The sequence below is a fragment of the Lepidochelys kempii genome, chromosome 7 (genome assembly GCF_965140285.1).
Source record: "Lepidochelys kempii isolate rLepKem1 chromosome 7, rLepKem1.hap1, whole genome shotgun sequence".
Classification (NCBI taxonomy): domain Eukaryota; kingdom Metazoa; phylum Chordata; order Testudines; family Cheloniidae; genus Lepidochelys; species Lepidochelys kempii.
In genome coordinates this window covers 15,140,881-15,168,645 of record NC_136386.1, presented here as the reverse complement: position 1 = coordinate 15,168,645, position 27,765 = coordinate 15,140,881, and the positions used below count along the sequence as shown (strand labels likewise).

At 40.4% G+C, this 27,765-nt stretch overlaps 1 protein-coding gene across 3 annotated transcripts in view; it reads right to left on the bottom strand.

Annotated features, from left to right (window-relative positions):
* Window positions 1-26,347, bottom strand: part of LRRN1 (leucine rich repeat neuronal 1) — a 58,338-nt gene extending 31,991 nt beyond the window's left edge. The window contains exons 1-2 of one of the 3 annotated variants that reach the window (XM_073351165.2): window positions 25,962-26,339; window positions 22,223-22,327 (exon numbers count right to left, since the gene is read on the bottom strand). The gene's annotated coding sequence lies outside the window, so the exon portion shown is untranslated. Of the gene's footprint in view, window positions 1-22,222; window positions 22,328-25,961 lie in introns of all 3 variants that reach the window. The other 2 variants (XR_013636027.1, XM_073351164.2) reach the window with 2 other exon arrangements.
* Window positions 26,348-27,765: the final 1,418 nt, after the last annotated feature.

Genomic DNA, 27,765 nt, shown 5'->3' with positions numbered 1-27,765 from the left:
TTCCAGTTTCTGGTTGGTATGGTATGAGCTCCCCCTTGTTTCAATGAATTTTAACTGTTGCTTTAAAGGAACCATATATTGCTCTTCAACAATCCAGGGAAAGATCCTAACTTGTCCCCTCTTACCACTCAGTTTCCTTTTTAAATAACGGCACAATTATATTTAATAATTTCTTTTCAAAGGATGGTCTTATACTAGGAATAGTATACACAAAGGAGCTGGATCTTGGCTAGGGATGAACACCTGAGGATGTTATTTCCACTCTTGGGATTTATTAGTGGCTCTTTTAATTTTTTATTTTGTGGCCTATATTAACAAGATCCTATAGAGCTGACGCTCTCTCTTTTTGTAGTCCAGAAGTAGGTGAGATTTTCCAGGGGTTAATAGACTAGGAGGTTCCCTTATCAGACGCTGATGTAGGATTTAACATAAACTGAGGTCATTCCAGGCTCTAATGGTAGCTTCTCTGATAAAAGTTGAGTGTTCCAATAATACCCAATGGAAGTTGGGGGGCAACTGATGTCCCTGACTGTTGCCTCCATAGATGATTCACTTAATTCCCCATTTTCAGTTTTTAATATTTTTTTGCCGCATATTCCACTAAAATGAGGATTCAGTAATGTAATTAAGATTCAAAGCTTTCCTGGGAGCCCAGTATTCTCATCCAGTAACAGTTTATGTGGATGCAGAGAAAGGGTATTGATACGGAAAGCAGTAATTTGAGATTAAGCACCCACTTTTGACTACACAGAAACCTGTCCACTCTAACTCCGCAGCATTGGTATGCTATAGGCCAAGCGTGGGTGGATTTTAGAAAGAACTGCAGTTGGCAGTGTGCGCCAAACCAGATCCCCAGACGAGGTAATTCTGTTCCAAGTGTTCCCTCCTGTGGAGTCCCTTCTATAGCATATACTATACAATTGAAGTGAGAGGCAAACAATGGGTTACAAAGCTTGAGTTTCCAACCCAAGGAGAGAGATTACTTTTTAATCATAGGAGGAGGGAATGAAGGGGAAGCTCCAACCTGTATCCGTTTATTAGGAAGATAGCTGTTGGATGGGGAAATAAAGGTCAAAAAGTCATCTAGAAGTAGAATATTTCTGTGGTGAATGGTATCAAGTTCATGATTCAGATAAGCTTCAAATGTTTTTATTTAACTCTTGATAGAATGACTCCAAAGTGAATACTCTAACTTAAAACAGTAGTGCTTGAGATGTACCAGTTTTTGCTTTACACTCTTTTAGGGAAGGGGGATGTTGGTGATCAGATTCTGGCAGGCAGTGACAGCCTATTTGCAGAAGGTATGGGAGAGCTCCAGAATTCTAACTTAAAGGACTGTTTTCTCAGTCTTTCAGAAATGAACTCTGACATATTGAGGGAAAGTCTGTCAGAACAGCACTCATATTATTTCAGTGTAAAATTAATCTATTTGCTATCTGAAACAATTGAATTAATGGCTTAAATTACAATTTAAATACCAAAAATAGTTACTAATATTAATTTGAATGTTTAAATGAATTTGTTTCTGCCATGTTCTTGCATCACTTCTGTGGGATTTCCTGTGAACATTCAAGCAAAGGTACTTACAAGCAAAAATGCTCAGAAAAAGTGAATGTCAAGGTCACAGGCATCAATATTTGAACCAATACTACTAGCTTGCTTGTCCAGTCAGGAAACAAGAGCATTACTAATCACAAGTAAGCAGTACAGCTCAAATATACATGTCTGATTCAAAGAGTAAAACAAACAAACAAACCCAATCCAAGGATATTTGTTGATTATTTAAATTTATTTAAGGAAATTTAAATCTTCTCATGGAATATCCACAAGCAGAAAAAGAGCATAACAATTATTCATGCCAAATGATTGGTTTACCCCCACTTTGGCTACATGTATCATATAGATCTAAAATTTTACCTATAAAGACGTCATTAGCTTTTGATAAAGTGTTAAGTACACCGGAATTTTGAATAAACTGCAAATCTACCGGTAATCCTTTTGTTCGTTTAATGCTTATATCCCATCATTTGTACATTACATTTATAGCCCATATTGTGCAAGGGTACATTTCTGATTTTACTGAGTTTACTTTAGTGTTGGTTTCTAAACATTGTGGATATATGGCCTTAGAAGTTAACTGTGACACTTTTTCTCTTCTCTATGTAAGTTATTTTCTACTGCAGATAGATTTAATTTTCTTTTCTTCCCACTGAAAACTGTTCTTTATAAATGACTTGCACATTATTGGCTCCAATCTCATCCAGCCCTAGGGCAGCGTGGATGAAGCTATAAATGAAAATCCAATGTAATCAAAAAGCAAATTCTGATTGGCTTCAGATGCCCTAGCCCATTTTAATGCTTGTGCGAATGACAGTGTGTAAATCAGCAGAGGGGGGAAAGACAGCAAATCATAGGAGTTTGAAAACTAAAACCAAAGCTGCCACTTTGATGAGCTTAACAAGGAGCCAGTAATTACGGAAAAAGCAAAGCATCTGGAATACAGATAAATATGAATGGAAACTCTGCTTTTATTCTACTGCTTTATATCCATGTATGATTTCCCTTAGTGTTTCACACAACCAATCATGCCTAGATACCATATGATGGGTGCTACCTGTAGGCTTGGCATAGCATGGCTTTGCATCTGCTTGATAATTATTGGTTTCAGAGTGAAGTGAGCTGTAGCTCACGAAAGCTCATGCTCAAATAAATTGGTTAGTCTCTAAGGTGCCACAAGTACTCCTTTTCTTTTTGATAATTATTGTTTGCAGTTGGGGTCCTTATGGTGACTCTGCAGAGAGTGTTTTAAGTTTCTTGAGCTACAGAATGGCAGATGTACTGTTCACTCCTGCAGCTTGATTCCATGTCCCCTAACTGTACTGCCCATGGAGAGGGACTGCAGAGAAGAACTCTGTCACACACCAGCATGGCATTTCTGCATGACTTCCCCCGCCTAATACAGGGAAACTATCATAGGGGTTGTTTTTAAAAACTGCTCTAGGCAAACAAACCTCTTTACTGATCTTTTCAAAATAGGTTCAATCCCATGATGTGCTAGCTTTCAGCTCCCAGTGACTACAATGGAAGCTGCAGTTACTCAGCAAGATTGGGCTCTTATGTGCCTCACAATGGATTTTAGAGTGGCTCTGTATTCACATAAATCCTTGTTTGTCAAATGTTTGTGTACCTATTCTTGTTGTCAACTCCATGAAACAAATAGTTGGTGAAAATATAGATAAGGAAGCTAGAAGCTTTGGAAGGGATTTTCAAAAGGTAGTTCAATGCGGGAGCAGAATTAGGGTAAAATTTAGTCATTTTGAAAATCCCATCAGGTGCCTATATTGGGACCAGCAACAAACAAGTGGAATTTAAGAAGATGATTGAACAAAGGCTAAAAGCTGCTGACCTCTGCACAGGTAACATAGATCAGATATTGTGCTCTATCCTTTGCAGCATTATAGCAACTGTGGATGAACTCCTACAATCCATTTCCCATTGCCAGTCTTGGATCACAGAGAAGATTATAGAGCTGTTTGATCAACAAAGGCAGTTAAGAGCAAAAAGGAAGAGAGATGAATCTGCAAAAAGCAATATTCCTGTATGACATGAGAAAGAGAGGGACTCATTAAAGTGGCAAAAAAAGACTGGTTTGAATAACCGTGCACTGATACACAGAACTCCCTAGTAGCATTTGTTGCAAAGAAGACCTATCAAACCATCAAGACTCTTTTCAAAAGTTTTCCTTGTAGGAAAAATACTGTTTCACCAAACTCTTGGGGTAAATATTGCTGATAACTATATAATATGAGCAAAATTAACTCTACATTGGACGTGAACATGGCAGAAGAGAGATATATGAGAAGCTCCCGCTATGATTGAAGACATTGAGGAAGCTGTACAGACACTGAAAAGCAATAAAGCCCCTGGAGTGGATAATACATAAGCAGCACTAATTAAAAGTGATGGAGACACACTCATCCTGGCATATCATAACATTTTTAATGTGATTAGGGAGTCTGTAAGATGGCCCAAGACTTGGATATAGTCCCTGATGGTTCCTATTCATAAAAAGGAAATTACCATACAATCCTATTGACACACCCTAGCAAAATACTGCCGCGCATCACTCGGAAGAGAATTGTGCCTAAGTGCAAAAACAAGCTGGATTTAGACCCTGCCAAAAGGTATAGAGCAAATATTCAGTCTGTATTTGCTGTGTGAGAAAGCACTGGGGAATGATGAGAAAATGGTCCATGGCTTTGTGACTTCTGCTAAGGCGTTTTGACAGCATATGACATAAACCTTTGAGCAATCCTGTGGTTGGCTGGAGTTGGTGAAAATATAATAAGGTTGATACAAAATCTCCGAGGAAGCAGAACTGCTTTGGTTTTTATGGGGCATGAGCAAAGTAGTTGACTAGATGACCTCCTGAGATCCCTTCCAACCCTGATATTCTAGGATTTGACTTAAGGATAGGTGTCAGGCAGGGCTGCATGCTATTATTAACCCTCTTCAACTGATGTTGAAGAAATCTTTAAAAAGTCACGGATGGAAACCTAAAGGAGGGTGTATCCTTAGTGGAGGAAAAATTAGTCATCAGGGCTTCTCTGATGATATTGATCTGACTGGATTGTGGCAAGAAAAAAAAAGTGCAAAAATAGTTTGAAAAATTAGTGGTAGATGCAGAGACTTTTGGTCTAAGGCTATCCCACAAAAAGACAGTGTTGTTTTAGCCATGCTGGTCCCAGCATATGAGAGAGAAGGTGGGTGAGGTTTTATCTTTTATTGGACCGACTTCTGTTGGTGAAAAACAAGATTTTAAACTATGCAGATTGTTTAGCATAAGTAGATAACCTTGAATGATCCTGTAGGGCATGAGTTAACTATTTATGGTAAACAATCTGTTCCACCTTGTATTTAAGTGTGATGCTCTGACCTGACCTGACCTGAAGTGCTCTGTGGAGCTCAAAAGCTTGTCTTTCACCAGCAGAAGTTGATCCAATAAAAGATCTCATCCACCTTGTCTTTTTAAAGACAATGGTGACATCTCAGGCTGACAAAAAGGCAAAGATATTTCTACCTAAATCTCAGAAGGCATTGAGCACTTCAAATACCTGGGTTGTATAACTACAAGGGATGCTAAACATCACTTAAAGATCTGACATAGAATTGGACTTGTGCCTGCTACTCTAGTGACATATTTGGTGAAGCAAAAGGTGTTGCCATGAAGTATAAAATTAAATTGCTGCAGTCTCTTGTCTTCAGTGTCTTGCTATATGCACGCGAGACATGAACACTAAAGAAAGAAGACATTAAGAGCCTTGAACTGAAATGCAATTGCTGAGTGTTAGTTATATGTTGCACACGACTAACGCAGAGGTAATTGCTTGAACTTACAGTCTAACTGGAGTGATACCAGACATCAAGATGAGAGAAAGAAAACTTGATTTTGTGGGACATGTGGGTTGAGAGGAAGATTGCTGAAGCAAGTTTTGCAAGGATTGGTGCCAGGGGCAGAGGCAGTGGTGAGTGTGGTTCAGGTGTAGCTGACTGGATGGGAATGCAGTGTGGCATGCTTCAAGGCTATGTGAAGACCACAAAACATGGAGGAAGATTGCTGGCCAGTAACTTATGTGTTTGCTGTTCATTGTGATGGGACTCTATGGTGCTATACGCTACAGAATTATGTACGTATGTGACTGATTTTCAGTGGGACTTGTGCATGTTAATTAGGTGCTTTTGAAAATCCTGCTCCCACTCATCTCACTCTGAGTGGGAGCAGGAGCTGGAGTCACCTTGGAGGTGAATTCCCTCCCTTCAGAATAAGGTGTAAACCCATCCCCATCCCCTTCCCCTTTTTATTTTTTGCTAGCTATGGTGTTTCCAACCATAATAGAAAAAAATAAGTTTGGAAAAAAACGAAGAAAATAAAATGAAACAAGAGATTCCTTCTCTAGTGCAAGTGATGAAGGCAACTAATGCCAATTTTAGACTACCTGTTGGAAGTAGCATAATTCTGCAAGGCACTCAAAAGCTGCAAGAAGGAAGTTTGTTATAAATGGCCAAATGGAAGGAGAGATTCCAGGGGGTGATTTTCAGTAATATTACATTTAAATTTCTCATAAGAAAATAATCTATTATGTGCACAGTCCTAAGAAATCAGAACAAAAAGTATTCAGCTGAAGGCAAAGCCTGCTTAATGTTAGTCCTCTCTTGATTTTCAAAAGTGCATTGTCAAACTTGGAAGGAACTGGCAGATTCATCACTTAAGTCTCCCCCATGAAAACATGGAGACAACATACCTAGAGAACTCTCATTTGAAAATGGATATGCTGGAAGAGAAACCAAGTTAGGAAAACAATAATAGTGAAGACACCACTTGAAATATTCTGTTCAACATAAGTGAGGCCAAGAACTGTCTTCAGTTAGGGCTGAATATGAAACACAGTGAGAGTGTCTTTTTGCAGGTGGAGAGCATCCTCAACTGAACTTCATTAGGCAGAGGGCAATTGTTAAAATAGATGGAAAGTGGATGGGGAGCCATTCCTGACAGCTGTCAGAAAGCGGAGCTGAGCTCTTCTGTACTACCCCCTATCCTAACCACTGGTTGTCAGTGGTAACTAGGATGGGCTAAGCATTTTGCCAGGTTAGGTCAATATTGTGTGACTTTAAAAAAAAAAAATAAAAACAACCCCACACCTAGGATTTTTCTCAGTAGCTGCATGCTGTATACAGTAGTTCCCCAGCTATCAGATTTGTCTAAAATGTTTTAATTTTGAAAGCCCTGCAGTATTTATTATACAACTGGTGGTCCCAGGGAAGGGAAAACACAAAAATAGGAGTAGGCCTTGTGGATAGTCGAATAGTTTTCAGTCTCTTTCACCATACTTCCACCTTCCCCTCTCAATGTTTTTAATAAATAAATAAAACCATTCAGCTGTCCAATGCTCCTGCCACTCCATAATCACAAAGGGCACTTTGCAGGGTTTGCAAGGGAAGAGGGGGGGGGAACTGATCTGCTGCATGATAGGTTTAGGTAGGAATGATTTTCTTATGGGAAGCAGAGCTGCTCTGCATGGAAGCATCAGTACCCAGGTGCCTAAAAGCTCATGTTTGTGTATCAATAAGCAATTCCAAAACTGGCCTCTGAGCAGGGCTAGCAAACTGTAGTGCAGGGGAAGCATTCCCATTATTACATTGGACTATATAAGGTACCTTGGAGAGACTTAATTTGGGTTCAATGTACTAGTTTGTGTGTGTGTGTGTGTGTGTGTGTTATTTATTGCCCAGTCAGGATGGAATGTGGAAACTGCTCAGATAGTGAATATATTGCCCTATAGTAGTGTCCTGCAGAGTATAAAAGCCCTAATATTAATAAGGGAACAGAGATTGCAATGGTAGGGCCTATGTAGGTGTTGGTTATTTTGTGGGAGGAGCAAAAGATCCTGAAATTTAGTTCTGCTACCGGCTGCAAAGATGTCTGAGGTGATAGCACACACAGTAACTGACTGGCCTTGGAAACTATTTAGCTGTGCAAGTGATGTTGTGTGTGTGTGCATTTAAGTCAACAAAAGAGCAGTATATACAAAATGTGTACGAATAGGTTGGTATAATGACAAAGAATTAAAAAAATATTAACTGCTATTGCCAGCTACCAAGCCACAGGTATTAAAAATTTCCCTCCTAAGAGAAAAAAGAAGCCTTTTAATGAAGGGTGCCGTTTATCTTTCATTTGTCCCAGCAAATATAAATTGAAAGGTAAAAACCAAAGCACCTTCACACAGAAAAAGTCACCTGGCACTAATAGGTTTGAGTGTTTGCTGTTAAAGGGTAGACTATTATTGCTAAGAGCTTGAAGAATTTCTGCAACAATAGTTTGTCCTTACAAAAAGTCTCTCTGTATTGCAGCTAAGTCAGTGTATGATTGTGTTAGCAGCTGCATAAATTAAACTTGCCTGGGGGTTAGTCTAACTCATGCAGTCAGTCTTTCAGAAAATTGTCTAAATGCTGCATTAATGAATTGTGGTAAGTGATTTATCTTTCCTTTTGTCTGGTACATTCTCAGTATAGCAATCAGTGCTAGAAAACTTGTCCTGGACTGACGAGTACTACATTAATTAAGTTCATTTATAGAATCATAGAATCATATCAGGGTTGGAAGGGACCTCAGGAGATCATCTAGTCCAACCCCCTGCTCAAAACCAATCCCCAGTTTTTGCCCCAGATCCATAAATGACCCCCTCAAGGATTGAACTCACAACCCTGGGTTTAGCAGGCCAATGCTCAAACCACTGAGCTATGTTACATGACACTGCCACATGTGACCAGTGACTTTAAACATCAATTTACTAGGTGTGAAATAACTGAATTACTCAATTGTACACTGGAATCTGGGAGATGCACGTTAGCATGGCAAGGAATTTTGCAGAACCAGCTTGCTAAACCTAGATAGGTTTTGTATTATTCAACAGCAACTAGTCATGGCCACTATGCAGTGGCACTGAGATGGCGGGTAACGCTGGGGGATCAAAAGTGGGGTGTGTAACAAGGAAAAGATTGGGTATCTTTAAGGCTCTGATACAAAAGCAAAGGACCCAGCTGCCATATGGGCTAAGGCAAACTGAATCTGACTAATTTGAAATTGCAATCAAGAAAGTTTAGCAACTCTGGCAGCATCATCTTTGTCTGCTTCCACTTTAAATATACAAGACTGCTTCCCAGGAGTAGACATTCTGCACTAAAAAATTAAAAATTCTGTGCACAATATTTTAAAATTCTGCAAATTTTATCGGTCAAAATAACACTACATAGTCACACTAGTTTCAATTATTTTGGTAATTTATTTCAAAATACCTATCAACAGGTATGTCTGTAACAATACAAACACAGATAAAAATTCCCCCATGAGTAGAGTGATCAAGAAACCCCTATGACAACCCACTTCCTATTTCTCTTCCCCCTTCACACACACACCCACACACCCTGAACACAGCCCAGCCCAGACATCCACTCCCTTTCTCCCCCAGAGCTGAGGGAGCCAGAGGGAGAAACAACCTGATGCTCTGTCCCAGGCTTGCACAGAGTTTCCTGGCCACAGCCTTCTCCTTCCCTCAGGGCATGCTGGGAACTGCAGCTGTCAGGAACCCTCTAGCTCCCTCTCCATCCCCAGCAGTGCCTTCTCCGTGTGAGCTGGGCTCTGGGGGGGGGGTCCAGTAGCCCCTAGTGGTGACTAGCAGCACTGCAGCCCATTTCTGTGGGGGAAAAGAAATTCTGCATGCACAATGTTAATTTCTGCAAAATTCTTCATTGCGCAGTGGTGCAGAATTTCCCCAGGAGTAAAAACTTTTGGAATTCACAAGGTGTTTTTTGGTTGGGAGGAGGGATCGCAGCACCATGACACATTGTGAATAGGTGCTAAGTGGTCATTCCCTAGAAATATTGCAAGATTGTTGCCATGTATCTTTTAAGTGACCTTATCTGCAAATTGTAGGCCTGATTCTCTATTCGTTACTTTTCAATAGTTTAACTCCATTGGGTTCAGCTGACTTTTTTGATTTCCATTGGAGTGAGACTGGAATCAATCCTTGTCTTTTTAAACAACTGTTGCCATTTTTGGAGAAAAGATAATGACATGTTGCTAATTAAGACAACCTTGTTTTGATTATGCAAAGTCTGCATAGACATCCAAGCAGTGACTTGTTTGTGTAGTTACCAATGGTAGATGCATAATCACAGGACTTGGGTGCACAGTTTAAAAAAAATCTGAGCCTAAATTTTATACTGCCATAATTAGGCTCCAATCTGGAAGGGATTTCCAAAAGTATGACCTTTACATCTCACAAAAGTCGAAGGGACTCTGAATAGGCAACAATTGGATCAAAGTCTTAAACTATATAAGCAACCAGGATGTTTATGGCTAGTTTATTAAAAGGGCACATTTTCTAAGTATCATGTTAAAATGGAGTCCTGACTACTCAAAAGATTGTCCAAAAATGCCACAAAAGTATTCTTGTTTTTAAAAAGCTTAATATAAAAAGGATTATTAAATATTTCAAACAGGACTGGGGAAAAGAACTGTTCATAAGATTTATATGTATAAGTTTAAGAAAATGTCAAGCTTAAAATAAGGGAAGCAACAGTCAGAATTTGTTAAGAGCATACTGTAGCTCTTAAATCTGAATGTGAGCTTGCTAATAAAAGCAAAGGAATAAACAAGAGTGTAAAAAGCATGAATTAATAGGATGAAAACTGTAGGAAGCTTAATCCCAAAAGATGTTTAAGGTATAAAAACACCTCTTTCCAAATAATGCCTGCTTTTTAAATTACCGCATTTTATTGTTTTTTCAGACACAGCCCATATGAATAAAATTAATGTTTCATTTTTGTATGTTTGCAGGAAAAGCTTAAGTGTTCATACTTTTCATACTCTAAAGAAGCTGATTTGCTGTAAAAAAACACCTTTAGCAAATTACATCTGTTATTCCAAAAATACTAGATTCTTTATCTCAGCAGAAGAAATGCAAAGATTGCCCTGTTCCTAATATGCATATTAATATTAAATCCAACACCACTTTTGAGTATTTTTTATTGTGGCTGGTTTTTAGCCTTCACATCAGATACAGTACTTTTCATTAAAATCTTGAAGTACATTCACAGGAGACAGATTCTTCTCATTCATACGCTCAGTAGAAGCATAGTGGTAGGTGCTGTGCAGAATTTAGCTACTGTATATTGATGGGCCACCAACTCAAGCATGGAATTGCAACAGTGCCTCTCTGTCGTCTTCCATTTGAAAATATCTGGCAAATTAGCATTAACAAGTCATATTAGAATCATCAAGAATAATAAGTGCTTTCAAACAGTGGGTTGTCAAATTATATGCACTAGTAGTCTGTTTGTTTTTTTCAAAAAAGGAAAGAAAACCCCCCCTCAAATACTCCAAAGCCATGTAAACCTGCAAGGCAAAATACATTTGTATAGTAGTGATATTCCTAAGTTTGAAGCCCAATGTCCTGAGTGGCTATGCACCGGTTACATTCATTTTGATCGATGGTAAAGGAAAAGGATAAGCACTGGGAAAATGTGCATTGTGCTTTTGTTGCCCACAGTCCTATTAGTGTTCTGCTTATGGGAGCCTGATCCTGTTCTCACTGAAATCAATCCTCCCGCTGAACTCACTGGCAAAGGATCAAAGCTAAGGTTAATACCCTTATTCCAGGTGATTAGAAGATGAATGGACTAAAATCTCTTGGAAAATTCTCTGCATAAATGAGGTTTTCAAAGAGCCAATAAAATAGTTCTGGTTATTTTGTTCACAATCTCTTGAGAACTCTTTGGAGACATGAAGGGTGAATTCTCCTCTGAGGAGGAGGGATGCAAATGTCAGAGCCCAATGGGCTGCAACACTCCACCTGAACGGGGAGGAAGATAATTTTTTCTGCATTTGGACCACTCTAGTCCAAATTGAGAGAGGTGATGAGCACCTCAAACTCTCATGGTGCAGCTCCACAGCACAGCTTCTGATTTGGCCCTCTGAAGCCCCAATACCAGACTGGAGACAGTTCTTTAATATGGAAAGTAACGACCATTTACTGCCAGGAATCGAGTATTGCTGTTACACTGTGCAAGACAAAGGGGTGGAGCCCCACCTGCCTGGCTACTGCTTCGCTCCCTAACTTACTGAGTACTGTGCCTCAGGCCCTGCCACTCACCACTCAGTCTGGATCTAACTTCAAAACCCACCCTTTTCCTCTCAATTCAAGTGTCTGCTGGGAACAGAGGAGGCTGTAGTGTACAGCTCTTGGGATGAGCAGGTGAGGCTGTTGTCTTGAGGTCTGGATAGTAAGAATCCGAGGGCAGACATTCCCATGGGAGCTGTAGCTGTGAGTATAAAAATCAAAGGAATGTAGGACTGGAAGGGAGTTTGAGAAGTCAACAAATCCAGCCCCCTGTGCTGTGGCAGGACCAAGCAAACTTAGACCATCCCTGACCGATGTTTGTCCAACCGGTTTTTAAAAACTTCCAGTAATGTGGATTAAAAACCTCCCTTGGAACCTTATTCCAGAGTTTAACTACCTTTATATTTAGGAAGTTTTTCCTAATATCCAACCTAAATCTTGCTTGCTGCAGATAAAGCCCATTACTTCTTGTCCTACAGCTTCAGAGGATCTGCAGAACAACTGATCCCTGTCCTTTTTATAATAGTCTTCAAATATGTTAGGGGCTATCAGGTCCCCCGCAGTCTTGTTTTCTCAAGACTAAACATGTCCAGTTTTTTAAACCTTTCCTTATAGGTCAGGTGTTCATCATTTTTGTTGTTCTCCTCTGAACTCTTTCCAATTTGTCCTCTTCCCTCTTAAAGTGTGGCTTCCAGAATTGTACACAGTACTCTAGCTGCAGCCTCACCAGTGCTGAGTAGAGCAGGATAATTACCTCCCATGTCTTACATACAACCCTACTGTTAATGTGCCCCAGAATGACGATAGCCTTTTTTGCAACTACATCACATTCTTGATTTTCAGTAATTTTGTGATCCACTATAACCCTCAGGTCCTTTTCAGCAGTAGTACCACCTAGCCAGTTATTCCCCATTTTGTAGTTGTGCATTTGATTTTTCCTTCCTAAGTGAAGTATTTAGCATTTATCTTTACTGTATTTCATCTTGTTGAATTCAGATCAATTTGTCAAGGTCATTTTGAATTCTAATCCTGCCCTCCAAACTGCTTGCAACCCTTCCCAGCTGGGTGTCAACTGCAAGTTTTATAAACATACTGTGTACTCCATTATGCAAGTCATTAATGAAAATATTGACTAGTACCCGACCCAGGACTGATCCCTGAGGGATGCCACTAGATATGCCCTCCCAGTTTGACATCAAACGATTGATAACTACTCTGAGTACAGTCTTTTACCCACTTTATATTAATTTCATCTAGGCCACAATTCCCTAGCTCGCTTATGAGAATGTTATGTGGGATTGTGTGAAAAGCCTTACTAAAATCAAGATATTATATCTACTGCTTCCCCCAGATCCACTAAGCCAGTAACCCAGTCATCTTGCTTGTATTTTACAATTTCATTACCCCTTATTTAGGGCACAGTCCCTCTTCTAGGGAGTAAATTTCTCCAAATCTGACATGTTGGAACCTACACTTTGCTCATTAAGAAATGGTCCTGTGTGCTCATGTCAAGACAATGCTGGTATCTAGGTTTAAACAGGTCTTGCCCCTTTCTCTAGCCATTACTACACCTGCAGATCTGCACTAAGGAATATAGCCCAAAGTTGCTGCAGCTGATGATGCAGAGCAACATGCTGCAGAAGGATGGAAGTGATTCAGTTTGTGGACTTGGTATACTTTCTATTCATTCAGACTCTTCTGCATGGTTGAAATACCCTGAACAATGTAATCCTCCCCCTTCTGCTTTGTGTATTCATATATCATGTGCAAGGTGGAACCATTAACACTAGACTTGTTCCCTTTACTCAATAACACTTGCTTTGCTTGTTGAGTAAAAAAGGAGGCAGGAGCACTGTTTGCAGAGAGCTACTGCTCTGAGTCTTATTGACTGCACAGCTGAGGTCTTGTGTCCCCGCTATGCTGTAGTTACAACGGAGGATGAGATTTCTTTTACGCTGCACTAGCATCTGCAAAGTCCTAACCAGCAAAACTCTTCTGGGTGATAAACTGTCTGATTGCATCCACCTGGCTTCCGAATTGAATTTTTTTCCTCACTCCAGGTTTTCCATTTTCTTTGTTGATAAGATTCATTGAAGATTGAAAAGAAAGATGGTCAAGGTGCTGAATTGGGACTCTGAACAGTGGAGTTCAAGTTCCAACTTTTCCACAGACTTCCCATGGGGTGTGCAAATCACTTCATTTTTCCAAGCCTCAGTTTTCCATCCATAAAATGTGGATATAATATTGCCTCATCTGTTATTTTTGTGTATTCTTTCCTGTAAGTGGCTATGTGCAGAGGTCCCTGTCAAGTCAACGAGGCTTTGGGTGGGTGCAGCGCTCTGCTTACATGTTGTTCAGTGGAAGATCAGTTAAGCCAAATCTGCAGATATTCACGGATTATGTTTGCATATTGCACATCACATATCTGCGCAGGGCTCTAAAGATTAGAGGCTTACACACTTATCTCAGAGAGGCAAGGTCTGCCTCTTAAGGAGTCTGTACAGTTCCTAGCATAGTGCGGCCTAATTTCAGTTGTGGTTTCAAGGTACTACTGTTAGAAAAATATAATTATATTATAGTGGTTGCCACCTTAAAAACGTGATGATGAATAGATCCTAGTGGAGAGGATGACAAGGATAAGAACCATAGTCAGTAGTTTAACTGTGACTCCTGTTCCCTGAGCCAGCAGGGGCTGGTGGTGCTGCAAACTCCCCAACCGCTGGCCCCTGCTGGAGGGCAGCAATGATAGGGGGTTGGGGGGACATACCAGGGGAAGGGAAGAAGAGACTTCCTAAAGTCACTGAGTTTGACTTGCTCTCATCCATCCCTCCTCACAGTCTACCCAGGCAGGAGATGGGTGAAACTGCTTGACTTATTTTCACTGGAGAGAAGAAAACAAAGCCCACATTTTGCAGAAAGTCACCTAAATTTGGACTTTTGTGACAAGTTATTCTCAACAGTCCCAGCAGAGAAAGCAGCTAGGCACTGTCTTCTACCAAACAGAATATCCCAAAATGACTTTAGGGTCCATTATGCCTCTATGTGTTTATCTATTTCATGCAAGGCTGGTCATGGAGATTTGAATGTAAGATTACTGGGTTTTGAATGGTAGCCTAGACAGCTCATTACCTGAAAGGATGCACAAAGAGGATCAGTGGCCTCCCCCCAAAAAAAAAAAAAAAAGGAGAACTAGGGAGCTGGGAAGGAGTGCTGGAAAAGAATGTCATGACCTTGCCTAGTTTATCTGATGAGTGATAATTTTACAGGTAGAAATAGTAATAAAAATATGGTATATGTGAGAAATGCCTTCAACAACAGAAAAATGTGTGTGCCTGAACTGCACATACATTTCATTAAGCCAGAGACAAGAGCTTTTCCCTCTCTTTCCCCCTCTGGTTCCCTGCCAGTGTGATTATTTTGCTTCCAACACAGCTCTAGCGGAGGCTTCATTTTGTGACTTATCTGGGTTCCCCATCTGCTTGGGCAGACCCAGTCTGCAGGTGGTTAGTACCACACTGAGTGGTATCCAGGAAATCTTTGCTAGAAAAAGTTGCCAAAAAAATAAAAATCAATGAGCCAGTTTCTAAGTGTGAATTTATAAGATTGACATCATAATGGCAATGGCTATAGGAAGCACATAAGCTTTGCGATAATAACAAGCAAACAGTTCATTTACTTTTATAGCCTAGATTCTGTACCAACAAACAAGTAAAAAAGGAGGGACAGAGCCTTGTTGTTGTTGTATTGCACTTTTTGGTAATTTTATTTATTTTTCTTTATAGGGCTGTACTAAAATAATTACTTTAATTACCACAGAGATTAAACATTAAATAAAGTCAAAAGCTTTACTTTTACAGTATCTCTTTCTGTGCAACTTATGTATTAACATATTGCAGGGGGTTCATCCTGCATTCGTACTGACTTCACTGGCAATTGTGTGAATGCAAGGAATACAGGATCAGGTCCCATATTACATAGTGTTTTGTTATAGATGTAGGTTAATAAAACAGTGTATTGAATTGGCTGGTATGGAGGCTTTTGATGGCTCATTCAATAGTAAAAAGAAAAGGAGTACTTGTGGCACCTTAGAGACTAACCAATTTATTAGAGCATAAGCTTTCGTGAGCTACAGCTCACTTCATCAGATGCATATCGTGGAAACTGCTGCAGACTTTATATTAGTCTCTAAGGTGCCACAAGTACTCCTTTTCTTTTTGCGAATACAGACTAACACGGCTGTTACTCTGAAACCTGTCATTCAATAGTGTGAACACACCCAAAAGAAAATAAATAGATGAATCATGGTAGGTGCTTAAAGATCCAATATATAGGCTGTTAACACCAAGCCACAGGATTTGGAACCTAACCAAGTCAAGGTAGCATAGAAGCAATTCCATTAAGCAGCCTGATTTGTTTTTGTTGCTAGACTGAATTAAAGTTTACTTGATATTAGTGAAAATAACTTCTCATCAAGTTAATGGGTACCATAGTTTCACTTCCTATTTTACTAGTGTCTTAGGACACTTCTCTTCTGAATAGTTTTCTACATGTAGTTTTCTGCATAAGCTTTTTTTCCCCGGAGAACCTCCTGGTTCTTCTTTCACTGTTGGTAATATAACACTTTAAACTAAACACAGTACCTTACTTAAAAAGAGTGGTGGTTAGGTTTTTTTGGTTTTTTTTTGAGATTTCCCATCACTATTTAATTCCATCAATAATTTAACTAGTATCGTGGGGGGGGGGGCGGCGGGGGGAATGGCTGGTAACATACAGTTGTCATCTAAAAGATTAAAGTCCATCTCAACTGAAAACTGAGAAAACATCAAGCAAATATTTATCATACTGCATCTCTAGTAGCACCCAAAATTTGCAAAGCAATGTGTTTTCCATACCGAAAAGAAAGCATGATCCTTGTTCTGAGCAGTTCATAATCTTAAGACAGACCTACAGAGAGTAGGGGAATTTGTATATCATATTACATACATGCACTTAAAAAGGACATAGAAACTATTCCCAAATGTTGCTCCTCAGGTTTGTCATTTTCAAGTCAGCAAGTTTCCCATAAATATAATTGCTTATTTAAAATTCTGAGAAATATATAGGATGAGCAATAACTGTTAGAATTGACAGAAATAGCAATTTATACTTTGCAGTAAAGATTTTAAACTGTTGATGCTTTTTTTAAATTAAACTCAGAATGTAAAGACTTCACCTAATTGATACGATTTATCCAGACATTGAAATGTTTTGTATATAAATGTATTTGTCCACTAATTTATAAAGACCGTTTGTCTGAGTGCACAAGGTATCTTGTACTGTAATGAAGTTGTTTTAAGACGTTACGTCATCATTTCTTGGCAAACTTTTTTTTTTGGTTCTTGAAAACAGTTCACTTAGCAGCTTTGTTTACCCACAGGGGAAATCAGGATCTACAACTACCTTCTGCAATTCATAGCAATATCTAGGATTAGAAGGATGGCCGGTTTTTTAAATGTCAATACTTAATCAGTTTCTAATTAGTGATCATCTATAATTTAAATTTGATGAAGCACCTATCAGAATAAATGATCTTCATACTAATATGTGCATTAGCAAGGTGTGCATTTACTAGGTATTTTTGGTGTTGCTTAATAAAGTGATCCATAAAAAAACTCACAGAAAATATAGGAATTATTGTATCTGTGATAGACTACACGTATTGTCAACGACATTTGACAGCTTTGATGTATACTTTCTATAATAAAAAAATCTAAAATCCTGCATTCTGGACAACCACAACTATTCTATCTGCAAATACAAAACAAAAGTTACAAAAAATACTGATTTATAAGCGTTCTGCTTCCTGTTTAACAAAGTGCTTTTATGCTAGTTTAATTTCTTAGGCCCTGATCCTGCAGTGTGTTGCTGACAAGTGAATCTGTGAACTTTCTTGGAAACCTAGTGCAGGAGTTAAACTGAATCAGAGCTTTGGGATCCAATCCAGTTCCCTCTGAAATCAATGGGAGTCTTTTCACGGTCTTCCCTGGGTGCTGGATTAGGACCTTAAGCTTATGAGTAGGAAGACTTTATAGGGCAAATTCTGCTTTGCCGAATACCCTATGAAACTCCACTGACCTCAGGGGGGTTTCTTGAAGGGAAAGTCATTGGCGAATTGCACCTCATGTCAACTTTTCATGAAAGCAAACCAAACTGCAAAGATTGCATCGGAACTTGCTTAATGATTTTGAAGTTCAGCTGACTGTAAGACCATTGCTTGAATGCAAGGAACATAAGCTGAGCAGATCTCCAGTATGGTGGAGAAACCATGTAAACATTTTATTTAGATTAAGCAAGACCATTTTCCCCCATTAATTGTTTTAAAATTTATCTCACAAAGTGGGATTAGTGGCCCCATTTGAAGTATTGCAGTCAGAGGAACAGATCTGTTATACAGATGGAGATCCAAGCTAACATCGACATCTTCTGGTGGGATAACATAGGCCATATCTTAGAGTGCCTATGGTGGCGGTGTGAGCAGTTTCCCAATTTGATTATTAGGGGGATGGGTGGGGGGAAGCTCTTTCACCATCAGACTCTTGCAGGGACCAGATGTATCTGCGTCAACTTTGCATCAGACATGCCAAACCCACAGGAAAAAAAAAAAGGCAGAAATTGGGCTTGTTTTTGGCTTAATTGGCTTGAGAGTTGCTTGTTGGCTAGTAGCAGCTTCTTTTTTTTGATTGGCTCCTGGAAAGCAGGGGCAAGGGGGAGCGGAGAGAGTCAGGGGTGCACAGCAGGCCCATCACAGTCCCAGACTGCACACTGTGGCAGGGACCTAGTCAGAGTGCTGGGGTTCTTAGGGATTGGCTTGAAATGGAATTAGCTGGTTTACAGTGAAAGTCGGGGTGCTTATTTACCACATGAAAGTTGGCATCTGTGCTTTGCATTTGTCATAGCAAAAACCCATGAACATGAGCAGTGTGGGGAAAGGGAACATACACAGTTTCTAGGAAACCCAGAAACTGTGTATCTGGGACAGAATTGGTGATACGTGCATAAAACTGCTCTGCATTGGTCTATCAAGATGTCCAACCGCTACAACAAAAACTCTTGGTTAACCCTATAAAATACCATGGAAATACTGAACATCAAGAGAACCAGACATGTGGAAATATGCATGAGACACAGCTATTTAAAAAGTCACTTGAGCCAAATTCAGCCCTGGTGAAACTCCAGCATCTTCATTCTTTGAATTGAATAGAGCTTCCTCAGGGATGAATTTGGCCGACTTAGCTCATATTCTTGAATATGCAGCATAAAGGTAGGGAGAGTCCAGCTTTGGAGTCAGTCATATTTCGATCTCTGAAAATTATATACTTAGTTCTAAACTTCCTGCTATAATACACAGATAAATATTAGCTTATGGCACTTCTTAAGCAGTCATGTAACAATCCACGAAACAAGTAATGTGGAAGAGATTACTAATCACAAGGAACCCTATTCTGTTAAACTACACAAGCACAACTTCCAGTTGAAGCCTTTTGGAAGTTGCAGCCATGTAACGAACACAATTTGGACCAGCACTTTTGGAAGTGAAAGTTTTAGGTTATTCTGATTTTTTTTTTTACATATAATCAAAAAATTATGCTTAGAAAAGCCCCTATTTTGTCACTTTCATGCACTTTCAGTTCCAGTACAGCAACTGACTTGGGATCTCCTGCTTCCCTGTAGAAACAGCAATTTCTCTCCAGGTCTCTAATCAAAGGTGACAGCCATATAAATTGATGTATTCACAGGAGTTTATTAAATTAAATATCTGGAAATGAGATGCTAACAATTCCTAAATAAAACCCGTGAGTCTTTTTTCCCTTTGGTATTAAACTTTGTGAGGCAGCAGAGAAAGTATCAAACTATGCTATCATAAAAAGAATGATGGCTGGCATTTTAGAAAAGTGAGTTATGTATCAAGGTTATTGTACAAAATAAAGGCAAGAATATCTCTATGGCACTTTCATAACTCCTATACAGTTTGAAGCCATTACATCTCAAAACAATGTCCTGCTAAACATTTAAGACCAGTATTTAAAGGAAAGGCAAAGTAATTTTAAACTTTATATCTACCTTCTAGATCAAGTATATTTTGCCTATCTTAAAACTGTGTGCTCTAAATAAAGTTTGGTCTCTGTTCTCTTGCCACTTAAGTCAATAGCAAGATCTAGACCAAAGGTCTGGTGTGCATCATCAAAAGAAAACCGCACCACCGAATTTGGACAAATGAAATTTTCCACTGAGAACTTGCAAATTACAAGTTAAAGTTTCCCAAGGTATATTGAGCATTTTATAGTAGGATTTTCAAGAGCATTTGGCATAGCTCTGCTCCTACTAACGTCAATGAACGCCTATTGACTCCAATCGGAGCAAAGCTAGGTCAACAGTGACCGGTTCTGAAAATCTCACCCAGTGTATTGAGAGAAGCCATCGAACTTCACAAAAGGCCAATGTAAACATATTTGTAGTAAAGTGATTGTTTTTAAAAAGCAATTAATAAGAAAATGTAGTTTAATTTTTTTTGTTTAGGTATAGCTTAAGAAAAGGTATGCTCCATTATTGACTGCCTGCTTTCAATATATTAAAAGATAACAGCTCAGTCAGTTATAACCACAAAGAATACAAGACAAAGTTAGTGTCTTTCAAAATCAGATGTTCATTGGTCTATTTTGCATTAAAAATTAGTCTCTTAATTCTCTTATTAGCTTTTCAGAATAGGAGACCAATCTTTTGGGAAGCACAACACTTATTAGTATTGTGATATGACAATATTGGTTTAATGTAGATTAGGGGTTTTGTTTTTTTACTGCCATGCATTCCCCCCTATTTTGTTGTAATTTTCTAGGTGTTGAGACTATAGGCTTGTTTACATTTGAAATGCTATAGCAGGTTCTCCCCTTGGCACAGGCAATCCACTTCTATGAGAGGCAGTAGCTTGTTTGATGCAACTTCTGTTGACCTCGCACTGTCTATACGGAAGTCAGCTTAACTATTTCATTCATAGGTGTGGATTTTTCACAGCCTTAAGCAATGTAACTAGGTCACCCTAACTTTTTAGTGTAGGCCAGCCTAAGCCACTTGTAGGAACACTTTTCTTAGCTACAACTCCTGTGTTTACTTTTTCCTAAAGGCATATTTATTTAGGAGATTTATTCTGTGTCAAGTACAAAAGATCTAATGGTGGAATTTCCTTCAATAAGTGTTTTTCTGCCTCTTTTCTTTATAAATCAAAGCAAACACTAATATTTTGTTAACACAGAGTGTACATCTATGCAGAGAAATATGAACAAAACATTAAAAACCCAAAGTGTGACAGACAAGGTCTGCAAGATATATTATGGTATAGAAACAAGCTCAATATTCTTTACAGATGCCATGGTATTTAATGGCCTCATTCTGCTAATTGCTTGGCACCTTCTTTGTGACACTCACTCAGCACCTTGCAGAATGAGGCTTTTAATTAGGTGAAGATGCACGATTAGCATTTGAAATACAAGACTGCTGTGAATTAATATTACGGAAACAGATAAAAAGGGGAAATGAATTACATGCTTCCAGAAACTTTACATAGATTTTCTTCAGTCCTATGCCTACAAAATGTCTGCCAGAAAACAAAACAAAAAAGCCAACCTTTAGCTTGGAAGAATGAAGTATCACACATGTATTGTTCATGTAACTATGGTAACCTACAAGTGCCACCAGTGTTTCTATTTCATACACAAATGAGGGGACAGCTGTGGAGACCACATGTCTGCCAATAGAATAATATATGTGAACTGGGATAGCTTGGGTCAGAAAATTATAACTCACTTATATTAATCAGGGCTTCAAAGAACAGACAGCTCTTTAGTTATAATATACACATCATAATAAAAGTCAGAGTAAGAATAGTTTTTAATTCTTGAAGGATGATTGTTCAGTAAATATTTCCAATTTTTTTGCAATTTGCTTGATACTGTATTTGTTTGAATAATGCTGTAAAATGCAATGTTTTCTTGTAAATATCACTTGATTTCAACCCTGCCCCCCTTTGGTTTAATCTCTTCCTGATGCCCTAGTCCAATCCTGTAGTCCTTACCTAGTTGGCACCCAATCCAAATCCCACTGAGGTCAAAGGAAGTATTTTTTCATTGACTTTAATGAGCTTTGTATTAGGTCCATAACGGCGAGTTTTGCCTGAGTAAGTACCCCATGGAATGCTGAAATATTGTGGTTGACATCTGTAATGATATTGATGAATAAAATCTTGGGGGGGGCGGAGCTTGTTTTACTTGTTAATATCATGCAAATAAACTAGAGGCCCAGAAGTAACCTTTGGTACATCAGAAACAATCTTACCATGACCTTTGTTACAAAGGTCGCCATGTGCAACAGTGGGCATTTTAAAATAGAATTAAAATCTGTTTAAATAAGTTTGGAGGTGGCATCATCCTTGATAGTCACAAAAATTAACAGCAAAGTCATAGCAATAAAAATATTTTAATAAATTATGCAAGCTGTAGTTTTAAATGTTGTACCTGAGTTATGATTCATGCAAGGTGTTTTACTAGTTTCCCCTAAAAGTCAAGCGCTTCCAAATGTTGCCTTCATTGACAGGTGCAGTATGCTGCTATAATGATGTACTGAGAAAGCATAACACAAGAAATATAATTAAGGAGAAGTTTTCCTTGGTCTCCAAAGTGCCCTGATATTGCATCAAATGAAAACAACGAGGTTAGTCCATTACTTTAGTGAATGCTGCTTTGAGTGTAGGAAAACAGAACATGTGCCCTTGAAAGAATTCTGCTAGCAATTGCTTGCATGTATAACCTCTGATAATTAAATATTAATCAAAGCTCTGTTCTTGAGTTAAATGCTTGTACTGTATCCATGAGCTGGAATAAGATGCACAGACTAAACACTTTTTTTAAAAACAGATCTTGCTACCAAAGATCTTGCTAAATATCTCAAAAGCAATCATCTGAATTAAAAAACAAACAAACAAAAAAAACCAGAAATCTGTCTGCTTTCCATGTGAACTTGCTACCTTATTGCAGAAAAGTCTTCCACAATTCATGTTTCCTAATTTTTTAGATTGATTAAAGTAGATCACTGTATATGCCATGGAATGTGCAACATAGCTATTTCCCTTTCTAAACAATATAATCTCAGTGATTGGTACAAGCAGTCTTTTAGTTTCATCACTGTAACTTATCCTTTTGAAGTTCAATAAAGTTATGAGGATATGTACATTTTATAAGGATGGTATAAAGGTCTATTCAGATAAATTTTGAATTGTGAAAGCAAATACTTTTGTTAAATGGCAATTCCATGATGTTTTCAGCTCTTGGAAAAAAAATCTCAAGCTTCAGAATGTAAACTGAACACCCACAGTAGGGGATGAGGAAGGAATCTCTTCCTTTCAGGGTATGGTACTATATATGCATGCAGCATTATGGAAGGAAGGGGGCGTCAACTTCTTCTGGAGCATCAGATATTTACCACTACCAAAAGCAATATACCATATTACATAGGCCAATAGTCTCATCAGATATAACAAATCCTATTTCATTATCTGGAATGCTTCCCCCCCCCCCCCCCATGAATTCATTTGTTTTTCTCTGTCCAAATTTATCTTTCTTAAATTTTTTTAATTCCAATTTATAGGACTTGAAGAAAAATATTTTATTTAAATAAAACACTTAAGATAACAATGAGATCTCATCTGATGTAAGGCTTTGGTCATTTTAAATGTCTCCAGGATTATTTCATGTGCACCTAAATTACTTACTTTACAATAAAAGGTTTATAGTCTCATTTAGAAATGTTCATAAGGAAAAAGGACAAACATTCACAGAAGAGCTTTAATACTAGGATTTGTGACTTGGCAAATACTGTGCAGCTTTAAGGCGAAAATGATAACTGCTTGGTTGGGTGATCTGTCTATCGTCTTTCAACTATAACATTTTTTTATTTAAGTTTGATTTTACATTTTTCCCTATTGCCTAGTGGGAAAAAATGCATTGAACCAGCACTAAATAACTTAAGGAAACATCTAAAATAGCAGACTAACATGTGTTGTATTCCTCCTCATAACATCCAACACTCTAATACAATGCATGGCGCGCGCTCTCTCTCTCTCTCTCTCTCTCTCTCTCTCTCTCGCTAGATGCCTCCTTCCATGAGGTTTTAGAAGGCAGGGGTTAACCCCTTTCAGTGAATGGGCCCTTTTACTCTTGAGAGCAGCCTGAGACTCCAACAAAAGGAGAGGCAACTGGTTCTTGGCATGTTAGTAGGTATATTCACCCAGACTCACGTGCAGCTCATGCTGCAAGCCCTTTGTCCTACTGGGCTTCACGATGTTGGGAGGTGAACAGTGCACAGGGTGCTGTCTATCAAGCTAATACTGGAGAAGACAAGTCCTTGGTTGTGGCCATTTGAATCAGGTTATTGATTTTCAGCATCCTGAATTGTTACATTAAGCCACAATGATGTGGAATGGGAATGATTGTGATACTTTTATATTTTAAATCTTAGGCTTGCATATAAAAAAAAAATTAGGGCAGATTCTCAGCTGGTGCAAATCTGCATACACCATTGGATTCAATTTACACCAGTTCAGGATCTGGCCCTAAATTATTTGAGCCCAGTGAGATTTAGTGCATTTTCTTCTGCTGAGTTTGTGATGTGTAATATTAGAAAGTTGTACAATGGGCAAAATTGTGTCACTTGAAGCATTTTTTAAAATATAATGGTACAGAAAAAAAATCTATATGTAGGAGTAAACAGCTACTGCTGAAATTGCAAATCATACTCTCCTCCCTACCTCTACCATCCATCTCATCCACACACACTTTTAAATATTACCAAAACAAGTGAATACAGGTATGGAGCAGTCATGACTACAATATTTCATTGCAAACAACAATCAAAGAATTTGGCTTTCAGATAAAAGTGACAGCCATTCATACAATTCCCAAACAGAAAAACTTACACTGAGCCTTTATTCCATTTTCTGAAGGTCTATTGTTAAACTGAAGACTCCTTGTCTTTTCAAATTCCTTCATGTGAATGGAAGAGGCAAGACATCTGCCAGGATACACTCACATTTGCATGCAAATCAGAGATTTGGAGACACACACACATGCCCCTGCTAGACAATCAGCACCAGTTTCACTCTATACATAAAGTGATCAAACTTCATTCCTCTACTTTTTCCATACATGACTTGCTGTCAGTTTTATTTCAGTAGTTTACCAGTGAGATAAATGCACTAGACAAGTACATGACATAGGAGGAGGAAACTAGGAAAAGTGATTAAATAAAACAAAAGCAAAACTGAAGTAGCCTAGAGGAAAGCAAAGTGCCTTAAAAATGATTTGGGGGGACACCAAAAGCCTATCTGAATGGCAGGCAACATTCCTTAAAAACCATCTTATCCATTTTCTTGTTTACCCTTGTGGGTTTGAAATTTACAAACAGACCCCCCACAACCCTGGATTATCCTAATGCTCTATGAAATCACTATTCATGCAGTAATCTTACTACCCTTTATAACTTTCTTGGTGGTGAGAAACTATACCTTGGCCATGTACAGGGCAGACTTGGCAGCAGCCAGCTTTTCACTGGAGGGCTCTAGCTTCTATAAAGGACAGGAACCTCGAGGCTGAATCCCTGACTAGAAAAGCCGGCTGACTGGAATTTCCTTGGAGGACAGGGAACCCCTTGCTCCTGCTGTCACCATCCTCCCTCGCCCCCTACCCCACATCCCTCCCAACACAAAGGACACTGCCTGGCAAACTTTCCTCACTTTGTCTGCCTGGCACAGAGTTGGTAGCAGCAGGAACTCCCTGCTGGTCCCCTAGCAGGATGGAGCGAAGTGGAGATCGCTTGGAACCACCACACCTATTAGCACGTGTGGAGATCATAACCTGTGTGTGTGTGTGTAAGGGCGGGGGGGGGGGGCTGATGGGGGAGGGGACGTTTATTATAGTCCCATTATGAATCTTAACCCTTAGCCGGCTGCGTCAGCCTGGGCTGAGGCTCCCCTCCGCCGGGAGGCTGCTTTAAAGTAGCCTCAAGGTTTTCAGGGCGATTTTGCTCGACCTTTAAGAGACAAAGGCGGGTCCTGCGATTGTCCCCGGGGTGGCCCCTTAACCCCCGCAGTTCAGCACTGGCAGCCCCCACTGCTGGATGCCTGCCCTCCCCTCCTTCCCTCCCTCCCCCCCTGCAGCTCCAAGTGCGTCTGCCCTCCCCAGCCAAGGAGGAAACACTTACCCAGCGGGTGCGAGGCGGCGGATGCTAAGCCCCGACTCCTGCCCCTGGCCGCACGCTGGGACGCGGAAGGACGGGAGCAGGCTGGCTGCCCATCCACCAGCTGCTGCCCCTGGGCAGAAGATGCCCCCGTTCACGGAAAGGGGACGGGGGGACGTGGCTGGGATTGTTTTTGGGTCAGGGTCCAGCCCCCTCCCCCCCCACCGGGGGGTGGGGAAAAGCGCGATACAATTTGTAGAAGAAAAAAACTCAAAGTCTCGGCCAAGCCCTAAGCGCTGCTGGCTGCGGTGTCCGCTCCACACCCCGCTGCTCAGCCAGCCAGCCAGTCCCTCGGTCGTCGTCGTCGTCGTCTTCCTCCTCCTCCTCCTCTTCTCCGCTGCCGCCTTCCCTCCTCCGCTGGGCTTTGTGCTGCCTGCAGCCAGCGTGCACCTGGTGTAAGCAAAGCAGGTCAGCTGATGGGCCGGCTCCTGATTGGCTGCCCCCCCTTTCCACCCCCCCCACCCCTCCCTCGGAGCCCCAAGCCGGGCACCATCTGCAGGGGCTGGGAACAAAGGCGGGGAGCGTGCGCGGCTGGGCCGTGGGGCCCGCCAGGCAGGGCGCTCCCCGCTGCTGCTGTGGGAACCAGGGGGGTGGCAGCCTCTCCGCCCTGCCCCCCCCCGGCTTGTGTTGTCGTTGGGGCGCTGCTGCTCTGTGGTGCAGGAGGACAATGCGAGCCGGTGCATGGGCAGCACAGAGGGGCCAGGGCTGGCGCTGCGCAGCGCTACGCTTAGCGGGGAGGGGGGGGGGGGTCACATTTTTGCAAAGGAGAAATCCTGTGGGGAGCTCGGGGTGCGGGGCATTGGGTGTTGTCGCGGGCGGCCCAGGGCATGGCTGCAAAGCAGAGTCATCTCCCTAAGGAGGCGGGCTGCTGCTGCTGAGCTGGCATCTGGGCAAAGGCCCCAGGATTCAGGGCTCCCCAACGCTTTGGTGTCTGAAGAGGGCTGTGTTTGTCCCCCTCTCCCCCACGGTCACACTCAGGCCAGGAGCGGGCCCCTGTCTCTCTTGGTCCCTAGGGGTGGCTTTGGCTCTTGCTCTTGGGAACGTTTCTGTACCTCCGAGCCTCCTCAAGCTCTCTCCTCTTTGTCCCATGAAAGCCCTGAGCGCTTTGCTGAGCGGTGGGGTTTGGCCAGGATAAGGGGGGAGATGCAAAGGCGGGGCCAGTCAAGTTTCAGACAAAGAAGGCGAGTGTTTGTCTCTCCCTGGGTTTGTTAATGATGTTGGGTCTGTGTAGCACCCTTGTACCAGGGATCAGATTGGGAAAACATAAGTACCAAGTTCTTCCCACCACCCAAGTGCTGCCTATGCATGAAGTTAAAAGTCAGATGCCACTCCTAGTTTACAGGTTTCAGAGTAGCAGCCCTGTTAGTCTGTATCAGCAAAAAAACAAACAAACAAGGAGTCCTTGTGTCACCTTAGAGACTTACAAATTTATTTGGGCATAAGCTTTCGTGGGCTAGAACCCACTTCATCAGATGTATGAAGTAAAAGATACAGGAGCAGTTTAGAGTGAGCAGTTTTCATAATATGGGATGCCTCTGCTTTCTTGTTTGGATCAGTCAAATAGCTACCAGTGCTGATATTTAAATTGTCATTAGGCTTTGGTGCTAACATCCCTGGGCATTCATTGAGCCAATTCAAATCTCTCTTCAAGCGGTTGGGAGTTTGTCTCTCTGCCAGAGATCACAGAATTGGTTCACATGCTGAAGGCTGTCTTTGCAGTGCTAAGGTCTAGAGACTTCCTAATTCTTTAAAAATGAGAGCCTAGATT